Below are 23,153 nucleotides of genomic sequence, written 5' to 3'. Positions count from 1 at the left end.
AACAAAAAAAGCAAGCATTAACTCCAACCATGTAGAAAGTTAAGTCCATTTTCACTCTGTACGAGTTCAACCATTCACCTTTCCTCAATCTATGTGTGAACTGCAGTGGAAAAAAGATCATCTCATCATATTCCTAGTTGTTAGGTTCCCACTTGAATTTACCCCAGCAATTACTGACCTCTTCTCAGCAGATTTCCTTGCCGTCTGTTTCATAAAAAAGGCATAAATTCACTCACACCTGTTCCACTACTTTCAAACTTATCTGCATTCCATTCCTTCTTTAACTCCATTTCTGAGGTAGAGCTTTCCTTCTCTGTGTACAAAGCTAACATATCTTTCTGTGCTCTGGAATCCCATCTTTGGCCATCTTAACACTGCATCAATCAAACAATAGTCACTCTGTTTCAACCACTTCTTATTCATCAACTCCTATGTTCAAACCTCTGCCCTTTAAGAAAAAAAATCTTTCCTTGATTTCTTTGATCTTGTGTTCCGCACTCGTCTGTCACTCCCTTCATAGCTAAGCCTCTTACCTTTATTTCCTTACCTCCATTGCACCCCTTTATCCACTAGTATTTGAATTTTACCTCTACCACACACTTGAAACTATCTTTTTCAAGATTATCCAGGCCACTTCATAAGTGATTGGCCAGGCTATAGCTGGGATCAGCCTCTATAAATGAGGCAATTAGCAAAAACTTAAAGGCCTTGATCATATCAAAGAGGGAGATGAGAGGCCATAGTGGGCTACATTCTGGCTGAAATTATGACAGAGCAGAAACTATAAGCAAGTAGAGGAACATGCTTAGAACAAGTGTGCAAAGAAAAGCAAAGCCCCATAACAGAGATTATGTAGCCATTGAAGGAAGAAAAGAGTCATAGTCCCAAAAGCTGCCTGGTTGCTGATAGGGTCTGGTACCAGGCCACACATGTTCTTATTATACTCTCAAACTTTATTAACGTAACTTGAGTTACCTTATAACCTCTCTATACTATCTTCTTTTTCTTTCATTCTTCATTGGTATGTACATATCACTCTCTCCTGGGTCTCTTATCTCTTTGTCAATCCCTTTTCAATCCCCTCTCTGGACATTTTCTCCAACACTTCTAAAATGCTTCTCTCCCTCTTTTATATATGTATGTATATATATACATGTAAACTTTGAGTCAAGATCTAAGCCTCACAAATTTACTATGGAGAAAATCATCATTTTTGTCACTGAAACATTAAAATATACACGATTTTGTCAATATAATATTATGCCTTAAAACAATCAACAGGCAAGTTTGAAATCATTACTCCTGCATGTGTCCCTGACTTTTTCATTAACCTGTACTGTGTTCTACCATCTGCAGGGAAGAGGAATGAACATGATCAGAGTTCCAGAAAGGGGTTCCAAAAATAATGGAAGATCCAAAAATTTCCAAAATGAGGACATCTGAGAGATATTCTTAAGGATGCGTAAGTTTTCACTTAAGCAACAATATTGCAGGAGAAAGCTGAAGGAAGGTAAATACATAAAAAATCTAATATAAGATGGGAAAATAGAAAGAGAATATGCAAATTACTATATTTGGTATTCAAAATCTTGAAACCACTTAAAATACATTCCTTGTATAGAGGGTGACTCTATTCCTACGCCAGGAAATTATACCTGATATAAAAAATCATTTTATATATAAAACATGTAGTCTTATCTAAAAATAAAACACTTGTGTTCACAGCAACTTAAGAGTTCTGATGTCACTATTTTCTGTGAAGAACAAAGATCAACATGTGCAAATATGTGAGGACATAAAACCAGATTAGGAAATTAAACCTGCAGAAATTGAACATCCTTTTGCTTACTCATATACAGGAATGATAATTTGAACAGAAGACATTACTTTTAATCTAGTGTTCAGTCCTCTCACGTTACCAACATTGCTTTTTGTTTTTAAGATCTTCAGTGATCAGCATCACCAGATTCAATTGCTTCCTCGACAATCCTTCGCACTAAGCAACTTACATCTCTATTTCTACCATCGTTTTTCCAGTCTTTAAACTATCTCTGAGGTCTTCCCAACTTAATCTCTTGCCAGTTAGTGAGACAAATAATTTGTTCATTCAAAATAGTTCTTGTTCTCTTCTTTCATTTCTGATCCCACTGTCACTGTATAGCTTGCCCTGATGCTTATCTAGCTGCTTCCCCTGGCATCAGTCCATCCAGTATAACATTGCCAGATCTCAAAAACACTCTTTAATCAAGTCATTTTCCAATTCAAAAACTTCAGCGACTCCCCCTGCTAAAAGGATGAAATATATATATATATATATGGAAACCCTGGTGGCGTAGTGGTTAAGTACTATGGCTGCTAACCAAAGGGTCGGCAATTCGAATCCTCCAGCCGCTCCTTGGAAACTCTATGGGGCAGTTCTACTCTGTCCTATAGGGTCGCTATGAGTTGGAATTGACTCAACGGCACTGGCTTTGGGTTTTTTGTTGTTGTTGTTGTTTGTTTATATATTATATATATATATCTTTTAAGGCTTTAAAAAAATTATTTCCTGGACGTCAGTATCAGGTGGCATTCTGGTTTTATGACATATACTTTAGACAATGAAAGCATTTTCTAGAACACATACAATCGGAAAGCTCACAAAATCATGCATTTCCTCTACATATAAACCAAACATCAAATCCCTAGCCATGAGTCCATTCCATCTCATAGCGACTCTGTATGACAGAGTAGAACTGCCCCATAAAATTTCCAGAAGCAACTGGTGGATTTGAACTATTGACCCTTTGGATAGCAGCTGAGCTCTTAACCACTGCGCCACCAGAGCTGCACTCTATGTACAGGTGAGTATATAGTACTAAATGGTTTAACAAAAGACAATCCTGATTTAAGAGCTTGTGGTACTTTCTAAAACTTCTGAAAAGGATGAACTTATGTTGTCGTCGTTACGTGCGGTCGAGTCGGTTCCAACTCATAGCGACTGTATGCACAACAGAACGAAACACTGCCCTGTCCTGCGCCATCCTTACAATCATTGTTATGCTTGAGCTCATTGTTGCAGCCACTGTGTCAATACACCTCGTTGTGGGTCTTCTTCTTTTCCGCTGACCCTGTACTCTGCCAAGCATGATGTCCTTCTCCAGGGACTGATCCCTCTTGACAACATGTCCAAAGTATGTAAGACGCAGTCTCGCCATCGTTGCTCCTAAGGAGCATTCTGGTTGTACTTCTTCCAACACAGGTCTGTTCGTTCTTTTAGCAGTCCATAGTATATTCAATATTCTTCGCCAACACCACAATTCAAAGGCGTCAATTCTTCTTTGGTCTTCCTTATTCACTGTCCGGCTTTCACATGCATATGACGCAATTGAAAATACTATGGCTTGGGTTGGCACACCTTAGTCTTCAAGGTGGCATCTTTGCTCTTCAACACTTTAAAAGGGTCCTTTGCAGCAGATTTGCCCAATGCAATGCATCTTTTGATTTCTTGACTGCTGCTTCCATGGCTGTTGATTGTGGATCCAAGTAAAATGAAATCCTTGACAACTTCAATCTTTTCTCCGTTCATCATGATGTTGCTCATTGGTCCAGCTGTGAGGATTTTTGTTTTCTTTATGTTGAGGTGCAATCCATACTGAAGGCTGTGGTCTTTGATCTTCATTAGTAAGTGCTTCAAGTCCTCTTCACTTTCAGCAAGCAAGGTTATGTCATCTCCATAACGCAGGTTGTTAACGAGTCTTCCTCCAATCCTGATGCCCCGCTCCTCTTCATATAGTCCAGCTTCTCGCATTATTTGCTCAGCATACAGATTGAATAGGTATGGTGAAAGAATACAACCCAGACGCACGCCTTTCCTGACTTTAAACCAATCAATATCCCCTTGTTCTGTCCAAACAACTGCCTCTTGATCTATGTAAAGGTTCCTCATGAGCACAATTAAGTGTTCTGGAATTCCCATTCTTCACAATGTTATCCATAATCTGTTATGATCCACACAGTCCAATGCCTTTGCGTAGTCAATAAAACACAGGTAAACATCCTTCTGGTATTCTCTGCTTTCAGCCAGGACCCATCTGACATCAGCAAAGATATCCCTGGTTCCACATCCTCTTCTGAAACCAGCCTGAATTTCTGGCAGTTCCCTGTCGATATACTGCTGCAGCCATTTTTGAATGATCTTTAGCAAAATTTTGCTTGCATGTGATATTAATGATATTGTTCTATAATTTCCACATTCGGTTGGATCACCTTTCTTGGGAATAGGCATAAATATGGATCTCTTCCAGTCAGTTGGCCAGGAAGCTGTCTTCCATATTTCTTGGCATAGATGAGTGAGCACCTCCAGCAGTGCATCATCTGTTTGTTGAAACATCTCAATTGAAATCCCGTCAATTCCTGGAGCCTTGTTTTTCGCCAATGCCTTCAGAGCAGCTTGGACTTCTTCCTTCAGTACCATCAGTTCCTGATCATATGCCACCTCTTGAAATGGTTGAACATCGACTAATTCTTTTTGGTACAATGACTCTGTGTATTCCTTCCATCTTCTTCTTTTTTTGTTTTTTTTCTTTTGATGCTTCCTGCATCGTTTAATATTTTCCCCATAGAATCCTTCACTATTGCAACTCGAGGTTTGAATTTTTTCTTCAGTTCTCTCAGCTTGAGAAATGCCAAGCGTGTTCTTCCCTTTTGGCTTTCCATCTCCAGCTCTTTGCACATGTCATTATAATACTTTACTTTGTCTTCTTGAGAGGCCCTTTGAAATCTTCTGTTCAGTTCTTTTACTTCATCAATTGCTCCTTTTGCTTTATCTGCTTGACATTCGAGAAAAAGTTTCAGAGTCTCCTCTGACATCCATCTTGGTCTTTTCTTTCTTTCCTGTCTTTTCAATGACCTCTTGCTTTCTTTATGGATGATGTCCTTGATGTCATTCCAGAACTCATCTGGTTTTCGGTCACTAATGTTCAATGTGTCAAATCTATCCTTGAGATGGTCTCTAAATTCAGGTGGGATATACTCAAGGTCGTATTTTGGCTCTCGTGGACTTGCTCTGATTTTCTTCAGTTTCAGCCTGAAATTGCATATGAGCAATTGATGGTCTGTTTCACAGTCAGCCCCTGGCCTTGTTTTGACTGATAATATTGAGCTTTTCCATCATCTCTTTCCACAGATGTAGTCTATTTGATTTCTGTGTGTTCCATCTGGCAAGGTCCATGTGTATAGTTGCTGTTTACGTTGGTGAGAGAAGGTATTTGCAATGAAGAACTCATTGGTCTTGCAAAATTCTATCGTTCGATCTCCGGCATTGTTCCTATCACCAAGGCCATATTTTCCAACTACTGATCCTTCGTCTTTGTTTCCAACTTTCGCATTGCAATCACCCGTAATTATCAATGCATCTTGATTGCATGTTCGATCAATTTCAGACTGCAGCAGCTGATAAAAAGGGTCCTTCTTCCTAGTCTGTCTTAGTCTGGAAGCTCAGCTGAACTCTGTCCTCCGTGGGTGACCCTGCTGGAATCTGAATACCGGTGGCATAGCTTCCAGCATCACAGCAACACGCGAGCCCCCACAGTACAACAAACTGACAGACACGTGGGGGGGATAAAATTATACTTGGTAGCATTTCAGCACCAAGTGAATTTTACAAAAACCTATGTATATACATGGTTGTTGTTGTTGTTGTTTTTAGGTGCCACTGAGTTGATTCTGACTCATAGCAACCCAATGTACTACTACAGAATGAAACACTGCCTGGTCCTGCACCATGCTCACAATCATTGTTATGCTTAAGTCCATTGTTGCAGCCACTGTGTTCATCTATCTCGTTGAGGGTCTTCCTCTTTATCGCTGACCCTCTACTTTACCAAGCATGATGTCCTTCTCCAGGGACTGATCCCTCCTGATAACATGCGCAAAGTATGTAAGACAGAATCTCACCATCCTTGCTTCTAAGGAGCATTCTGGTTGTACTTCACCCAAGACAGATGTGTTTGTTCTTTTAGCAGTCCACGGTATATTCAATATTCTTCGCCAACACCACGATTCAAAGGCATCAATTCTTTTTTTGGTCTTCCTTATTCACTGTTCAGCTTTCGCTTGCATAAGATGCATTGAAAATACCATGGCTTGGGTCGGCGCACATTAGTCTTCGAGGTGACATCTTTGCTTTTTAACACTTTAAAGAGGTCTTTTGCAGCAGATTTGCCCAATGCAATGTGTCGTTTGATTTCCTGACTGCCGCTTCCATGGGCGTTGTTTGTGAATCCAAGTAAAATGAAATCCTTGACAACTTCAATCTTTTCTCCATTTATCATCATGTTGCTTATTGGTCTAGTTGTGAGGATTTCTGTTTTCTTTATGTTGAGGTGCAATCCATACTGAAGGCTGCAGTCTTTGACCTTTATCAGCAAGTGCTTCAAGTCCTCTTCACTTTCAGCAAGAAAGGTTGTGTCATCTGCATATCACAGGTTGTTAATGAGTCTTCCTCCAATCCTGATGCCGTGTTCTTCTTCATATAGTCCAGCTTCTCAGATTATTTGCTCAGCATACAGATTGAATAAGCAAGGTGAAAGGATACAACCCTGATGCACACCTTTCCTGACTTTAAACCACGCAGTATCCCCTTGTTCCATTCAAACAACTGCCTCTTGGTCTATGTACGGGTCCCTCATGAGCACAATTAAGTGTTCTGGAATTCCCACACAGTCAAATGCCTTTGCATCATCAAAAAAACACAAGTAAACAATCTTTCTGGTATTCTCTCTTTCAGGCATGACCCATCTGAGATCAGCAATAATAACCCTCGTTCTACATCCTCTTCTGAATGTGGCTTGAATTTCTGGCTGTTCCCTTTTGATGTACTGCTGCAACCACTTTTGAAAGATGTTCAGCAAAATTTTACTTGCATGTGATATTAATGACGTTGTTCAATAACTTCCACATTATGCTGGATCACCCTTCTTTGGAATGGGTACAAATATGGATCTCTACCAGGAAGCTGGCCAGGAAGCTGTCTTCCAAACTTCTTGGCATAGACGAGTAAGCACTTCCAGTGTTGCATCCATTTGTTGAAACATCTCAGTTGGTATTCTATCAATTCCTGGAACCTTGTTTTTCACCAACGCTTTCAGTACAGCTTGGAATTCTTCCTTCAGTACCATTGGTTCTTAAGCATATGCTACCTCCTGAAATGGTTTAATGTTGACCATTTTTTTTGGCACAGTGACTGTGTGTATTCCTTCCATCTTCTTTTGATGCTTCCTGTGTCACTTAGTATTTTCCCCACAGAATCCTTCAACACTGAACTCAAGGCTTGAATTTTTTCTTCCGTTCTTTCAGTTTGAGAAATGCCAAGCGTGTTTTTCTCTTGCGGTTTTCTAACTCCAGGTCTTTGCCCATTTCATTATAGTACTTTACTTCATCTGCTCAAGTCACCCTTTGAAACCTTCTGTTCAACTCTTTTATTTCATGATTTCTTCCATTTGTGTTAGTGGCTCTATGTTCAAGAGCAAGTTTCAGAGTCTCTTCTGACATCCATTTTGGTCTTTTCTTTCTTTCCTGTCTTTTTAATGACCTCTTGCTTTCTTCATGTATGATGTCCCTGATGTCATTCCACAACTGGTCTGATCTTTGGTCATTAGTGTTCAATGATTTAACAAGTGATAAATGTGAGCAAGAACAATGAACTGTGCTATATTCATAGAATGGAATACTATTTGGTGATAAAAAAGGGACAAACACACAACTTCGATGGATATCAATGGCATTACACTGAGTTAAAAAAAACTAATTTCAAAAAGGTTACTGTATGATTCCATTTACAAGATATGCTGAAAAAGGCAAAACCATTGTGGCAGAAAACAAATCAGTAGTTACCAAAGCATTAAGAGCGGGGAAGGCTGTAACCATAGAGGGGTAGCAGGAGGAAGTTTTTTGGAGTGATGACCCTAGAGGTGTCAAGCAGGCTCAAAGGAACTATTATAATACCAATTTCAGAGATGAAGAAACTGAAGCTCAGAGAGATTCAGTAACCCCTTAACTGTATATACTAAGTAAACAATTGACTAAATAAGGACTGACACCTACTCCCGTATGATTCCAAAATCCAATCTGTTTTTAATATATCAGACCATCTCTAGATTGAGAAAACAATAAAGTAGACTTATACTCTTACAAAAAAGACTAAAAGGAGACAGGAAGAAATACATAGTTATTAAAATGAAGGGATAACGTAGGACAGTAAGCTAATAAAATCATACTTTTCCAGACCTTTGTGGAAAAAAATTCTTTAAAAGTACTATGGACTGAATTATATGCTAACACACATCAAATACAGATACGGTATCCAGTTGGCATTCATTCTGAAGCAACATTTAAATGAATGAAAGGAGAAGCATTGCAGGCAGTTTTTAGATACCTCTGAAGCTAATACAGTATTATTATACTATTATTACATAGTATTGTATGCCAAATAATAAATAACTGGTTATTAGAAAGGCATAAAAATATTTACAATGACTGGCTTTAAAGATGTGACGATCTGTCAAAAAAGCTTATAATTCTATAGATAAAATAGCTGGTAGGCGTTCTCTTTTCTAGTGGTAACAAATGAATTGTTGTTGTTGTTAGGTGTCGTTGAGTCTGTTCTGACTCATAGCAATCCTTTGTACAACAGAACGAAACACAGTCTGGTCCTGTGCCATCCTCGCAATCGTTATTATGCTTGAGCCCATTGTTACAGCACTGTGTCAATCCATCTCGTTGTGGTTCTCTTCTTTTTCGCTGACCCTTTACTTTACCAAACATGATGTCCTTCTTCAGAGGCTGATCCCGCCTGATAACATGTCCAAAGTACATGAGACAAAGTCTTGCCATCTTCAATTCCAAGGAGCACTTTGGGTGTACTTCTTCCAAGACAGATTTGTTTGTTCTTCTGGAAGTCCATGGTATATTCAATATTCTTTGCCAACACCGTAATTCAAAGGCATTGATTCTTCTTTGGTCTTCCTTATTCATTTTCCAGCTTTCGCATGCACATGAGGTGGCTGAAAATATCATGGCTTGGGTCAAGTGCACCTTAGCCCTTGAGGTAACATCTTCATTTTTCAACACTTTAAAGAGGTCTTTTGCAGCAGATTTGCCTACCTAATACAATACGTCAAATGAATAGGTGAGCTCTATTTGAATCATGTTTTGAAAATTAAAAGTTTGTCAACAGGTGTCAAAAATGTTTTGGGGTCTTTTGAAAATTAAAAGTTTGTCAACAGGTATCAAAAATGTTTTGGGGATACATACCATATATTCATTTAATCCTAAAGACAATTTAAAATGAAAGACTCCCATTGTCATATTTGTTATCCTAAAAAATGCTTTACGTATTTTCATCTAAAAAATACAAGTTAATTAAGAATCTTAAATAGCTTCAATTTGTTGCTTTCAATTTTTATTTAGACTTAAGAATTTTGGGAGGTATGTGGGTACATAAAAGTCACAGTTGTAAGTTACTACTGTATATTTGATTACTAATGCTATGTCCATTTGTAGTCAAATTTCTCTAATAGGACAAAATTTTCCTTTTTAATTGAATACAATGAAACCATCAAAGGCAGTGATTTGCTGAGTTCAGTGAATCTTACATAGAGCTCATCAATATGATGTCTCGTCCAATGCTAATTCATGAGAAAATAATTGCCTAAACTTGATGGAACTTAATACAGCTGTCATCTTCTTTATTATTTTCATTCAATGTCTAAACAATATTGTTGAGTGTGAACACACCGAAAATTGTTTCAGAAATGTATGAATTTTGTAAAAAATTGTACATTCTGAGGGGAAAAACAAGAATGTTGTATCCAAATGCCATCCAGATGAATTCTGAAGGAATAGTATCAAAAAGGATGAATGAGTCATCTTTGTCAGGGTCCTGGGAGACATTTCCTTCTCTAGGGAGGACATGTCCTTGGGCAGGAGGGAACTGTCCCCCAGGTGGGTGGGGGGAGGTGACAATGGGGATAATTCATGAGTTGTACCATTGAAAAGTGTAAAACTTGTTGATCCAATTCTACTTCTGGGGACACATCTAATTATGGCTCATCTCAGCCCCAGGCTTCTCTTAATACTCTTGCTTTCCCCAGATTTAAACCGGGTTCCTAGGTTACTAACTGCCTGTTCCTATACTTCCATCAAAGCACAGATCTCCACATGACTCTTCTCGGACCGATTAGCTTGCTAGCTAACAAATCCCTCCCTTCCTGTCCCAATATCAGGATCCCCACCCTACTGCTTTTCCAATTCCTGATATAAACTCTCATCTATTCATTCAACAAGTATTTATTGAACGTCTATTTATGAACCAGGCATTATCCTAAGGGTAGGGATAAAAAGATGAGCAGAAACAGATATGGTCCCTTGCCTTCATGAAGCTAATATTTTATTGGAAGAGAAGCACATTAAGTAAATAATCACACAAATAACCCTGAGAAGTAAATAAAAAAGAAGTGAAGGTACCTGGCATGGAACTCCAAGAGCCTAAATAATAGGGGGATTTGACCAAAGAGAGATCAAGGGTAGATTTTCTGGGACAAATGTGGCAAGAACTAATGTCTAGGTATGAATGAGAGTCAACTAGGCAAAGAAGGAGAAAAGACCGTTAGACTCTGGAAATGGCAAAGACCCAGTATGTGTTCCTACCTTCACTTTTGGGTATATACCTAGGATTGGGATTGCTGGGTCGGTCACATGGTAACTCTGTGTTCAGTTTTTTGAGGAACCACCAAATTGGTTTTCACAGTGGCTACACCATTTTACATTCCCACCAGCCATGGATGAGGGTTCCGGTTTCTCCACAACGTCACCAACATTTGTTCTTTTGATCATTGCCATTTTAATGGGAGACATGATGGAGAGCATTGACTAAAAATCACAGTATGCAATCTGTGGTGCAGTGGTTAACACTCAGCTGTTAACTGAAAGGTCGGCAGTTTGAACCTACCAGCTGCACCACGAGAAAAAGATGTGGCAGTCTGTTTCCGTGAAGATTACAGCCTTGGAAGCCCTATGGGGCAGTTCTACTCTGTCCTAAAGGGTCGCTATAAGTTGAAATCGACTTGATGGAAATGAGTTTGTTTTGGGGTTTTTTTGGATATTCTAAGTTCATCGACTGAAAGGCTTAATACAGTTAAGATGTCAATACTACCCAAAGCATTCTATAAATTCAGTGCAGTACCCATCAAAATTCCAACAGCCTTCTTTGCAGAAATGGAAAAGCCAATCCTCAAAATTATACGAAATGGTAAGGGATCCTGAATAACTAAAGCAATCTTGAAGAATAAAGTAGGAGGAGTCACACTTCTGATTTCAAAACATACTACAAAGCTATAGTAATTAAAACAGCCTGGTATTGCTATAGTAATAGACATATAGACCAGTGGAATAGAATTGGAAGTCCAGAAATAAATTCATACATCTGTGGTGAACAGATTTTCAACAAGGGTGCTAAGTCCATTCAATGGGGAAAGAAGAATCTCTTCAATAAATGGTGCTGTGAAAACTGGATATCCACATGCAGATGAATGAATCAGGATCCATGCATCACAGCACACACAAAAAACAATCCAAAATGGATGAAGGATATAAAGTGAAAACTAAAATAATAAAATTCTTAGAAGAGAATGTAGGGGCGGAGCTGTGGGACCTAGTGTTCAGCAATAGATTATCAGAAATGATGAGAAAAGCACAACCAGTAAAAGACAAAACAGGGACCTCATAAAAATGAGATACTTTTGTACGTCAGCAGACTTTAGCAACAAAGTGAAAATACAACCTACATATTGGGAGAAAAATTGGGGGAATCATATATCAAATGAGGGCCTAATACCCAAAATATCTATAACTTACCAACAAAAAGACAAACAACCGTATCAAAAAAACAGGAACAGTTCATCAAAGAAGATATTCAAACGGCCAACAAGCATATGAAAAGATGCTCAACATCATTAAAAAACATCATTAGCCATTAAAATCCCCAAAAAACCCATTGCCCTCGATTCCGACTCATAGCAACTCTATAGGACAGAGTAGAACCGCTCCATAGGGTTTCCAAGGATGTAAATCTTTATGGAAGCAGACTGCCACATATTTCTCCCATGGAGTGGCTGGTGGGTCCCCTTAGGAATCTGTCTTTGGTTCCTGGGGCCCCGGACAAATCTCTTTTAATAGGCCAGCTTGCACCTGACAAGAGACATTGCAATAACCCCCTGGTGACTGTTTAAGAGGTAGTTTTCATAGAACCATTAGCATAAGCAAATTCTTTTGAGGTGCAGAGGGAGATAGTGTACTGGCAGGAACTGACTACTCAAGTGTTTATGGGTTTAACTGATTATAAGAGAAAACCCATTGCCTTTGAGTGGATTCCGACTCATAGTGACCCTACAGGACAGAGCAGAACTGCCCCATAGTGTTCCCAAGGAGTGGCTGGTAGATTCGAACTGCCGACCTTTTAGGCAGAGGCTTAACCATTGTGCCACCAGGGGAGATGCAAATCAAAACAACAATGAGGTATCACCTCACCCCTGTTAGAATGGCAATGATCAAAAAGACAAGTCTTGGGGAGGTTGTGGAGAAACTGGAACCCTTATCTATTGCTGGTAGGAATGTAAAATGGTGTAGCCAGTGTGGAAAAGTTTGGCAGTTCCTCGGAATGCTGAACACAAAATTACCATATGACCCAGCAATCCCAATCCTAGGTATATACTCAGAAGGCAAGAATGCAAACAAAAAAAAGTACACCAACGTTCACTGCAGCACTTTTCACAACAGCCAAGAGGTAGAAACAACCGAAATGTCTACCAACAAAATGTGGTATACACGCACAATGTAATATTATGCAGCCATAAAAAGAAATGAAGTTCTGAAGCAAGTCACCACGTGGATCAACCTTGAAAACATTATGCTGAGTGAAACCAGTCACAAAAAAGACAACTACCGTATAATCTCACTTATATGAAATTAGCAAATATATAGAAACTAATAGTTATTAATGGTTGCTAGGTGTATTTTTTTTTTAGGTGTAGGAGAGAGGAGGATAAGGGGAGTTTTTGTTTGGTGGCATTGAGTTTATATTAATGGTGGTGGGATGTTTTAGATGAGGATAGAAATGATGGTGGTCCAACGTGAAGAATGTAATCAATGTTACTGAGTTGTAAATGTGGAGGCTGTGTTGGTGGATGTTTTGGTATGTATGTTATCACCCACCCAGTACCCAGTGCCGTGGAGTATGTTATCACCACAATTTAAAAAAAAGAGAGAGAGAGAATTAAAGAAAAAAATTCTTCTTTTTTTAAATGAAGATAAGGTTTTTAAATCGGGCTTGTGTTCTGAAAAGCTCTCTCTGGCTTCAATGTGTAGAACAGTGACTTGTGATCAGTTTGTCCTTTGCCAAAGAAAGAGTCATCTTGGGCAGGAACTAATCTTCCTGCTCGGCACCTTCCCTTGGCTGGCTACTTCAGCTACGTGAGTTGAAGCATACAACTTACCCAAACGTTCTTACTTTGGCCTGTTTTATCCCTCCATCGCTCTCTACATACCCCTCACTCTCCTCCTAATAAAGGAAGTGAAGGAAAAAACCTATAAGTAGAACTTACTCCATACCTTATTTATAACTATATCCATGGTCTCCTGCATAAAAAATCAAAATCAACAGAAAAATGTGGTAAAGGTAGAACCGCCTTTAAATGTGATTCTAGAAAAATGGTACAGTAATACAGAGTGTACAAACCTGCCTTTAGAAGTTACAGCCAATCATTTTAATTCAGATATATGCAACTCATTAATTCTGACTGAAATAATGTCCACAAAAAAAGTCTACCATAAAAATGACTGTGGAAACAAAGAGCACCACCTGCTAGTAAACCTAATCTCCATACATCTCCTACAACTCTTCCCTAATATAAAACAAATCTTATTATCATCTCAAACCCACTAGAGCCTCCTGCGCTGTTAGACACACACATACATATACATTTTCCCACACTAAATGCATGTCAACATTATTAACTATTCAATAATTTCAAAGGGTCAAGCAAAAGAACAAAAAAGATGGAAACATTGGGTGTTTTAAAATTTTTTATGGCTCATAAAACAGGTTCTAAAAAATTAAGACCCAATTTAATTTTCAGCTAGCATGTATTTTGCATCTAATGTTTCTATCACTTAGCTTTATTGAACATTAAAATGAAAAATAAAGCTATGAGTTTTGGCCTTTTAACAAAAGGTTAAAATTTATTAATAAGAATTTATTATCAAGATAAAAAGAATCCTACCCTGTGCCACAGCCATTTCTGATAAGACTGTCTAATAAGAATATAAGCAGTGATATTGAATTTTATATCTGTTTTGCTTCACGTGTCAGAATCAATACATAATATCATACTATTACATTAAAAAGTAGCCCTGGTGAAGCAGTGGTTAAGCACTTGGCTGCTACCCAAAAGTTCAGGGGTTAGAACCCACCAGCTGCTCCACAGGAGAAAGATGTGGTAGCCTGTTTCCTTAAAGATTTACAGCCTTAGAAACCCTATAGGGCAGTTCTACTCTGTTGTACAGGGCTGCTATGAGTTGGAATCGACTTAATGGTAACAGGTTTGGTTTGCTTTGGTATTACATTAAAAAGCCAAATAATTTTTATTAGCCTATCACATAAATTTTACCTGGCCTAGGAGAATTGGCTATTTTAAGGGCCCGATTTTTCTCCTTAAAATTCATAAGACATGCTCTAAATAATTCTCATAATTATAACTCAAAGCAATATCAATTTTCCATTACTTCTCAAACTTTAATGTATATAAAAAGATCTAGGAGTTTCGTTAGAAGTGCAGCTCCTGATTCAGTAAGTCGGGGCTAGGGCTGCTAATTTGTTCACCACACTTTGAGTAGCAAGATCCTATATTACTTTGTACAATTGTAAATTTAATATCAGTCCCTTAATTAGTTGTGCACTAATAAATTCCAAATTCAATAATGCTTTTATAGCCTTTAAAAAGTACCCAATTCAAATTTAGCTAAATTTTACAGGCAATTCACGTCACAATCTATATACTAGCCAGAATATGGACATTACTAGAGCAATACCTGTCAAAAAATGCTTGATCTTCTTCAACAAGTGATGAGGTCATTATCAAATAGGACAATAATAATGACTGGTAATATACATACATCAGCACACTTAGCCTTATGTTTCTAAATGCCTAGCCATGTCCTTTTTGGCTTACCAAGCCGAATTAGAAGATATATTTGTAATGATACCCAAGAATCAACAAATATATACTATAAGTTTATATACCACAGTGCTAGAGAACAACAACAACAAAAAAAAAAGAACAAATTTCCCATACTGTAGGCTAGACAAATTATTACAGCTAAATGGAGAGGGGAAAAAAAGGCTATTTCAAACTAATTATAATTATGTCAATTTGAATAAATTCTTAATTGCTTGTTTTAAGGAGCATTTAGAAAACTATTTCTAATTTTCTAAAATGTGGAGTCCGCAGAGAAAATCACCAGCCTAAATAAGCACAACTAGTCTCATCCTTTACAGTACTGTTATAAAAGAGTGCAGTGGAAAGTCTTCAAAAAAAAGGAGAAGAAACCACGCTCAATACGAATGCATGTCCTTTATCATTAAGCATTTCTGAAAAAGCTCCTGAAGTATGACTCTTAGCATATCTCTCATAGTTCCTCTCTGCTCAGTATAATTTGCCTTCATTTTATGATAGCATTCTACTGTAATCAATGTCCATTAGGGAACTGGGGTTTGTCCTCTCACCAATTAAACTGGAAGAGAACATCGGTTATCATTGCTTTCCCTCGGTTTCCTCTAGACTCCAAATCCCTAGAAGTGAGTCAGAGATACCTCAAAATCAAAAAAGGAAGGAGGAAAAAGTTCTACAGAGTTGTATATGAATCAAAATTAAAAGAGAGAGAGAGAAGATATCAGAGCCTTGGCTAATCCTGTGTCAAAGAAACAAACTGACAGATCTACATTTTTTTTTTAAGTCTTACACTCACCCTTACACCAAAGAGTCACTGCCTCTCCAGTCACAAATTAACTTCCATACCATCTGTTTCTTAGCAGATTGTAATTGCTTGCCAGGAATTTAAGAATTAGCTTTTAGATGATATTTCCCAAGTTCCAAGTCATAATTTAATACTAGATTCATACTGTTGGCGACTCAACAGTTAATGGAGCTTAATGTTCTTATGATTCTCCTGATTAAATTACTGCTCAAAAGCCTAGTTTGAGAGACAGGCATTTATAAAAGAGAAAGATACATGGAGATCATCTTTGCTCAGGTCCCAAAACTTAAGAGTTGTCTAACATGAAATATAATTTAAGGTTAATAGATACTGATGTTATATGAGAAGACAAAAAAAATAAATTACTCCACAAGATATGAACAATTAGCTCTTCTCCTACGGAAAGGAGACTAGCAAGGAGGAAAAAAAAAGAAATGTGGGGATTGGGGAGGTGAGGGCAATGGCAAAGACCCAACACATGTAATGACTTGATATTATGCAAAGTGCTACCCAAGAAATGTCCAAGCTTGGCCCAACAAGAGTGCATTCACTCACCCTTCAATGAGCCTTTGGTCATTGGCTACAAGCAGCTGTGTAAACAATCTTTTAGCAAGCTTTTATTTCAGTTCAATCCCAAATCTCTCCATTGGTGAATTTCAGTGAAACAATCCTGTGGGATGCCTGATTTGCATACATAAAGATATACTACCACTGACTGCTACACAGGCCTATAGGCCTAAAAACTATAGGCCAGACAGCTGTAAATCAACCTAGGAAAAGGAAACAACCAAGCACTAACAAGGACTCACCTCTGGTAGGTACAAACTAAGAGATATTCCCAGCACCATCCTGCAAATATTATAAACATAATAAAGTAAAAGCTAACTTTAATAAGCATTACAAATAATCACAGCAAAAACTACAGAAAATATGGACAGATGTTCCTAAATTAATGTATATGAGGAAGATTAATTTTCTATTTTAAATTCACACATGAGTCAAAACGGCTTCTTTCCAAAAGTCAATACTTCACAACTCATAATAACTTTAAACAACAAGATACTAAACTCAAGGTACTTTTCCAGAAATGGAAAATTTTTTAAGCAATGTAGAGTGAAAAAGGACCTTTTCATTTCAAGAAAAAATATAAAAATAAATATACTGAAATATTTAACAAAGCAAGAAAACCTACAATTACTTTTTATTGTCAGCAGTCTCCCAGGAAACATGTTCCCTTGGTTATAGCATCACAGATTAAAAGTCATTTAAGTGTGATTCATTCAATAATGATAAAGGCAACTATAAGTTCCTGTTAAAGTTGTGGACACCTCTAGTTATGAACAAAACACTCTGATCCTGACTTCCCAGTGCTAAAATCCAAAAAAGGTAAAGAATTCACAATAGAAACTTGCATTTGCATTCAAAACTTTGAGTCATGTCATCTCAGGAAAATTTTACATATAAAAAGAACTGATTTCATTATTTTTCATGGCAATCTCAAATCTTGTCAAAAAGGAGGAATAAAACAACCAAAATTATTTCTGCTCAAATAGGTGGGGGTTTGTTTTAGGGACTTGAGGTTGGCGATCTTGTGGAAACCTAACAACAGAAAGTATAAGAAAAAAGAAAGAAATTAAAAATGATAAAAAGTCTCACATAAGAAACAGAATAATTGATCTTGAGAAACTTCTCCCTGGAAGGAAATACATACAGCCCGTGAGCATCTGTCTTAATTATCCCCAATGCTTTAATACGGTATCTAGTCTCTAACCTACAGCGTTTTAAAGCATTGAGATCAACTAGTTCCACCTTGGTCAACTAATGAATACTGAAATTAGGGGCATATCTTCTGGAATAAGATTTATTTTCTTTAGCCTTCATTTCAAACTTTTAATAATTTTTAAGAGTACAATACTAACTACAGCATAAGATTTGCTCCAAAATATGTTACAGCTTTTAAATTTATTTTAGAAATAACATAGTCCATGTTCCAAAATCAAAAGCCTTGGCAGAGTACATAAAATGGGAGAAGAGTAGTGTTCGTTTATGACTATGACCTAATAAAGCCACAAAATCAAAAATTGTTAAAATGAGAAACAGAACCAATGAAGGAGCCCTGGTGGTGCAGTGGTTAAGAGCTCGGCAGCTAACCAAAAGGTCGGCAGTTCAAATCCACCAGTCACTCCTTTGAAACCCTATGGAGTAGTTCTACTCTGTCCTATAGGTTGGCTATGAGCTGGAATTCACTCCACAGCATGGGTTATACAGTTTCGTTGCTAAGAAAAAAAAAAAAAAAAAAGAGGATGATGATACAAACAACACTTTTCAATTTTTAAAAACAAATCTTATATCAGCTAATGAGATAAAAAATTGTTTAAGTATGCACAGGGAAAGTAATCCATGATTTGGCCAAAAAAAAAGAAAGACAGAAAAAACCCGTTGCCATAGTGAACCTATAGAACAGAGTAGGACTGCGCCATAGGGTTTCCAAGGAGTGGTTGGTGGATTTGAACTGCTGACCTTCTGGTTAGTAGCCATAGCTTGCTGTAGCTCTTAACCACTGCGCCACCAGGACTTCGTGATTTGGCAACAGGATTAGTACTCCCTGTACATTTTTTTTTTGTACATTAGGAAGACTTCAAGATTACAAACTTATATTTCAAATAACTATTTCTATAAACTGAAGAGAGACATGATACTGACTCTACTATTCCTACCTCTTCTTCTCTTGACACAAAGAAAATGGAGGAGAGATCAGAATCTTAGTGGAATACTTTTGGGTCCCACCTGGGAGGGATCCAATGGTTCCACCTGTCCATTTCTTTAGTCTCAAAGGTTTGGCTTTATGAATTTCAAGAACAGTTAAAACTATTTTCAGGAAATTTCTAAATAATAATGGGGCACATAGTTAGATCCCTGATGATCCAACAGGAAAAATGTTAAAATCATATCATCAGTACATATAAACTACTATCAGCTAAAAAATGAATTACATTTTTATAGCTAAAGCTACATTTTTATTATAAAATCTGAAGGTAAGTTACTTGATAGTCTAAGCTACTAAGTTAAAATATGTAAAAATAATCAACATAAATTTGCTTCCTAGAAGACCTGAAGCTAAACCCTTAAGCCTCAGAGATCACTAATGATCACTTCCTTAAATTAACTTCTCTAAACCAATCCTTAGGCTTTATATAAATATGGGTTATTAATTTTTTAATTACAAATTTGAAAGGTGGTGTATCCATTTGAAAAAAGGATGACTAGACCTGGCCAAAATGCAGAGACAGACACATTTAAGACAATTCAGAATCATCTTGTCAACATACTTAATAACCCACTGCCGTCAGGCCAATTCCGACTCATAGTGACCCTATAGGACAGAGTAGAACTGCTCCATAGCGTTTCTGAGGCTGTAATCTTTACAGACGCAGACTGCCACATCTTTCTCCCTCAGAGGAGCTGGTGGGTTCAAACTGGTGATCTTTTGGTTAGTAGCCGAGTGCTTAACCACTGTGCCACCAGTGCTTCTCAAACAACACACTACTTATGAATAAACCTAATAAGAAATACAGAAGACATTTCTTTGGAAAAGCTATCAAATTTCACTGAAGGATATAAAAGAAGATCCAAATAAATAAAAAATGTCCTATCCCTGAATGTGAAGACCCAATAGTGTATGGATATTAATTCTCCCCACATTAATCTATCAATAGATTAATTAATATATTAACCTATAGAATCTATTAGTTCCAGTAATTTAGTAATCCCAACAAAACCCTGACAGGATTGTGTGAGACTTGAAAAATTGAACTTAAATTTCATATGAAAGAAAAAAATGAGCAAAACCAAGAAATATTTTAAAAGCATGGGGGAGGTATTTGATATGCCATTCAGACAGAAAACACTGTATTAATACATCAATAAGTTAAAACTGCACTGAAATGAAAACAGATATATAAGCCAAAAAAGGAGAATCCAGAAACAAGCCTATGCATGTGAATTTTAGTTAATACAATGGAAATTTATCATTTTAATTTCTTATAAAGCTGGCATTTCCAATAAGTAGGGGAAAGACAGACTATCCAATAAGTTGTGTTAGAACAACTGGCTATCCATTGGGGGGGGGAAGTCAGGCCCTTACTTTATATAGTACATTTTTTAAAATTTTGTACTAAAAAGCTAAGCTACAGTTAAAAATAAATGTACTGGAAGAAAATATGGGAAAAGATGTGTACAATATTGGGACGGAAAAGGTCTTCTTAAACAAGCCACAACGCCTAGCAGCCATAAAAGAAAAAAAATGACAGATATGATTACTCTGAAATTTAAACATTTTCCTGAAAAAAAGACACTTATGAGGCCCTAAGTGTAGGGGGTTACACGCATAAGCCCTAGTTCCTGATAAAATTCCATCCTCCCTCATTACCCCTTAAGAAGCTATGCTTTAGTGAGCCCCTACTTCTTCTGGAAGCATGTTACATCCTTCACATACGGATCCCAGAATAGGGTATTTTTTCTTCAAAAAAAAAAAAAATCTATGAAAGGTTAGTGGTTACGTGCACTGGTTCTTTCAACTAATTAAACTATTCTTGCAATCTAGTTTACTTTATGTACATGTTACCTGCATGTTTCTATTTATGAAAACAGAAGCTGCAATGAAAGGCCCTATATGGAAGTTTGTTATATAATGCTATTTTCTGGAAGCAGATATTTAAAATGTACTGCTGGTTACCCTTTGTTCGAACAAGTGGCATGTGGTTTAAATGAAACATAATATAGCAGCTGTATAAAGAATGGAAAGTTATAAAATTGGGTCAATATAATGATCCTTATTTAGGATAAGAGTTTACATTGCATTAACAGGTACTTAATAAGACCATAAGACCAGCTATGGGACTGTATGCCATTTTTGCATTTCCAGAACACAGCCTAGCTCATACAAAGTATTTTTTTTTTTTTTGCATAATGAATCTCCCTTCTATATTTTAAAATTGCAACACAGATTTAAAGTTAGTTTTGTGGGATTTCTTTAAATTTTGTGTAAGATTTTCTCCTTCCCAAGCCCTTACATAGCGAAGAATCACCACCTAACTCTGTTCCCTCTGCAACTCAACTTTGCAGTCACCAGCCATAACCACCAAACCCATTGCCATCCAGTTGATTCTTCTGACTCATCGACTCAATTTCCACTCATTGACTCATAGTGACCTTATAGGACAGAGTAGAACTGCCCCCTAGAGTTTCCAAGGCTGTAAATCCTTATGGAAGCAGACTGCCACATCTTTCTCCCATGGAGCAGCTTGTGGGTTTGAGCCACAATCTTATGGTTAGCAGCCAAGCACTTAACCACTGTGCCACCAGGGCTCCCTTCATCAGCCATAGTCACAATCGAATTTAATGTACTTTCCCTTGTCTCATCATCATGGAATCCGAGTTGCCTCTTATACTAAAATTATATGAAACAAATTTAAGGTAGACCTGTTAATGTATATAAACATATCATGGTCATTGGGAGCGAGTCTATTCTTCATAAAGTAGTAATACCAGTATGAATTCATAAATTTGGCACTGATGATTAAAAAAAAAGTACCAAATGAGAAATTTGAGAATACTGAAGGAGAACTGATTTCCCCTCTGCCTGTTACCTGCAAATGATCACATCTGCAAAATGAGGGGGAAAAATTGCCATTTTAAAAGAAATTTTCCTATTATGGGGAAATTTTCTTAAAAAATGTATACCAGAGTTAAAGAGGAATTCACCCTTGTGTTTTTCTAGTACTTGTATGGCTTAATTTTTTTATGTTTAGATACTTAATCCATTCAGTTTATTCTTGTGTATGGAGCGAGGTATGGATCTAATCATACCATTTATTGAAAAGTCCATCATTTCCTCACTGATTTGAGATGCCACCTTTACCACACAGTAAATTTCCATATGGGCTAGGGTCTAGTTCTGGGCTTTTTATTCTAGTCCACTTGTACATTTATCTATTCATGTGCCAGCACCATAACTGTTTTTATTATAGAGGCTTGACATTTTAATGTCTGGTAGGGCGAATTGGAAGGAGCCCTGGTGGCGTAACAGTTAGGCCCTTGGCTGCTAACTGAAAGGTTGGCAGTTTGAACCCACTCAGCGGTTCCGCAGGAGAAAGACCTGACATTCTGTTTTCATAAAGATCACAGCCAAGAAAACCCTATGGACAGTTCTACTCTGTCACATGGGGTCGCCAGGAGTCAGAATCGACTTGACAGCACCTGACAACAACAACAAGGACTAATCGCAATTTACAGTTTTTATTTTTCAGTTGTTTTGCTGGGTATTTTTGTTTACAGGTTACCACTCCCTGTATTCAATCATGAGCCTAAGGATTCAATAGACTAATTTGAAATTATGTCCTAAACATAATTATCATGGTAAGCCAAGCACAAAAAAATTAAATTATGTCAAATAAATGTGAAAATTTCATTGCCTAGCATTTTAGAATGATCTTCTCTTTTAGCATAAATATTTAAGAGCTAATTAAATGTTGACTAGTTTCATCTTCTAGAATATAAAAAATGTATTATTATTTGTAAAATGTTGTAATAGAATATATGTGCTAATTTGCCATTAAAATTTCAGATTAGTTGTTACAGATAAAATGGAAAAATCATATAAATACATCAAGTTTGCTTTAAAATATTAAACCTGTTAAGTGTCATCATAAATTCAAACAGTCTTTGACAATAAGCATTTACACCATCTAATCTAAATTAGCGTAAACTGAATCATTCTAAAATATTAATGATTTATTGTAATTTTCTAAAATTTATTGACTAGATAAGAGCAACAGGAATTTTATGATCAGTGTCCTTTTATGTGTCCTAGGTTTTCAACGCTATGTCCTTACTTACCCAATGACACCACAAAGAGTTGGGCCAATTGTGTATTGCGAACCTGCACAAACATACATAGCACGGTGGAAAGTTACACAACTGAATATGGCATCCCTGTTTTTGCCCTTTTTGTTCACTGAGTAGAAAAACACTTCTTTGAACTCAGGTAAGATGAACTAGAAAAAAATAAGGGTCACTACTGG

At 37.2% G+C, this 23,153-nt stretch overlaps 1 protein-coding gene across 4 annotated transcripts in view; it reads right to left on the bottom strand.

Moving 5' to 3' along the window:
* CNKSR2 (connector enhancer of kinase suppressor of Ras 2) overlaps positions 1-23,153 on the bottom strand; it is a 273,991-nt gene that overhangs the window by 225,564 nt on the left and 25,274 nt on the right. The gene's annotated exons all lie outside the window — the stretch shown is intronic.

The sequence above is a fragment of the Loxodonta africana genome, chromosome X, assembly GCF_030014295.1.
Source record: "Loxodonta africana isolate mLoxAfr1 chromosome X, mLoxAfr1.hap2, whole genome shotgun sequence".
In the NCBI taxonomy this organism is placed as follows: domain Eukaryota; kingdom Metazoa; phylum Chordata; class Mammalia; order Proboscidea; family Elephantidae; genus Loxodonta; species Loxodonta africana.
This window is presented reverse-complemented; position numbering and strand designations above follow the sequence as displayed.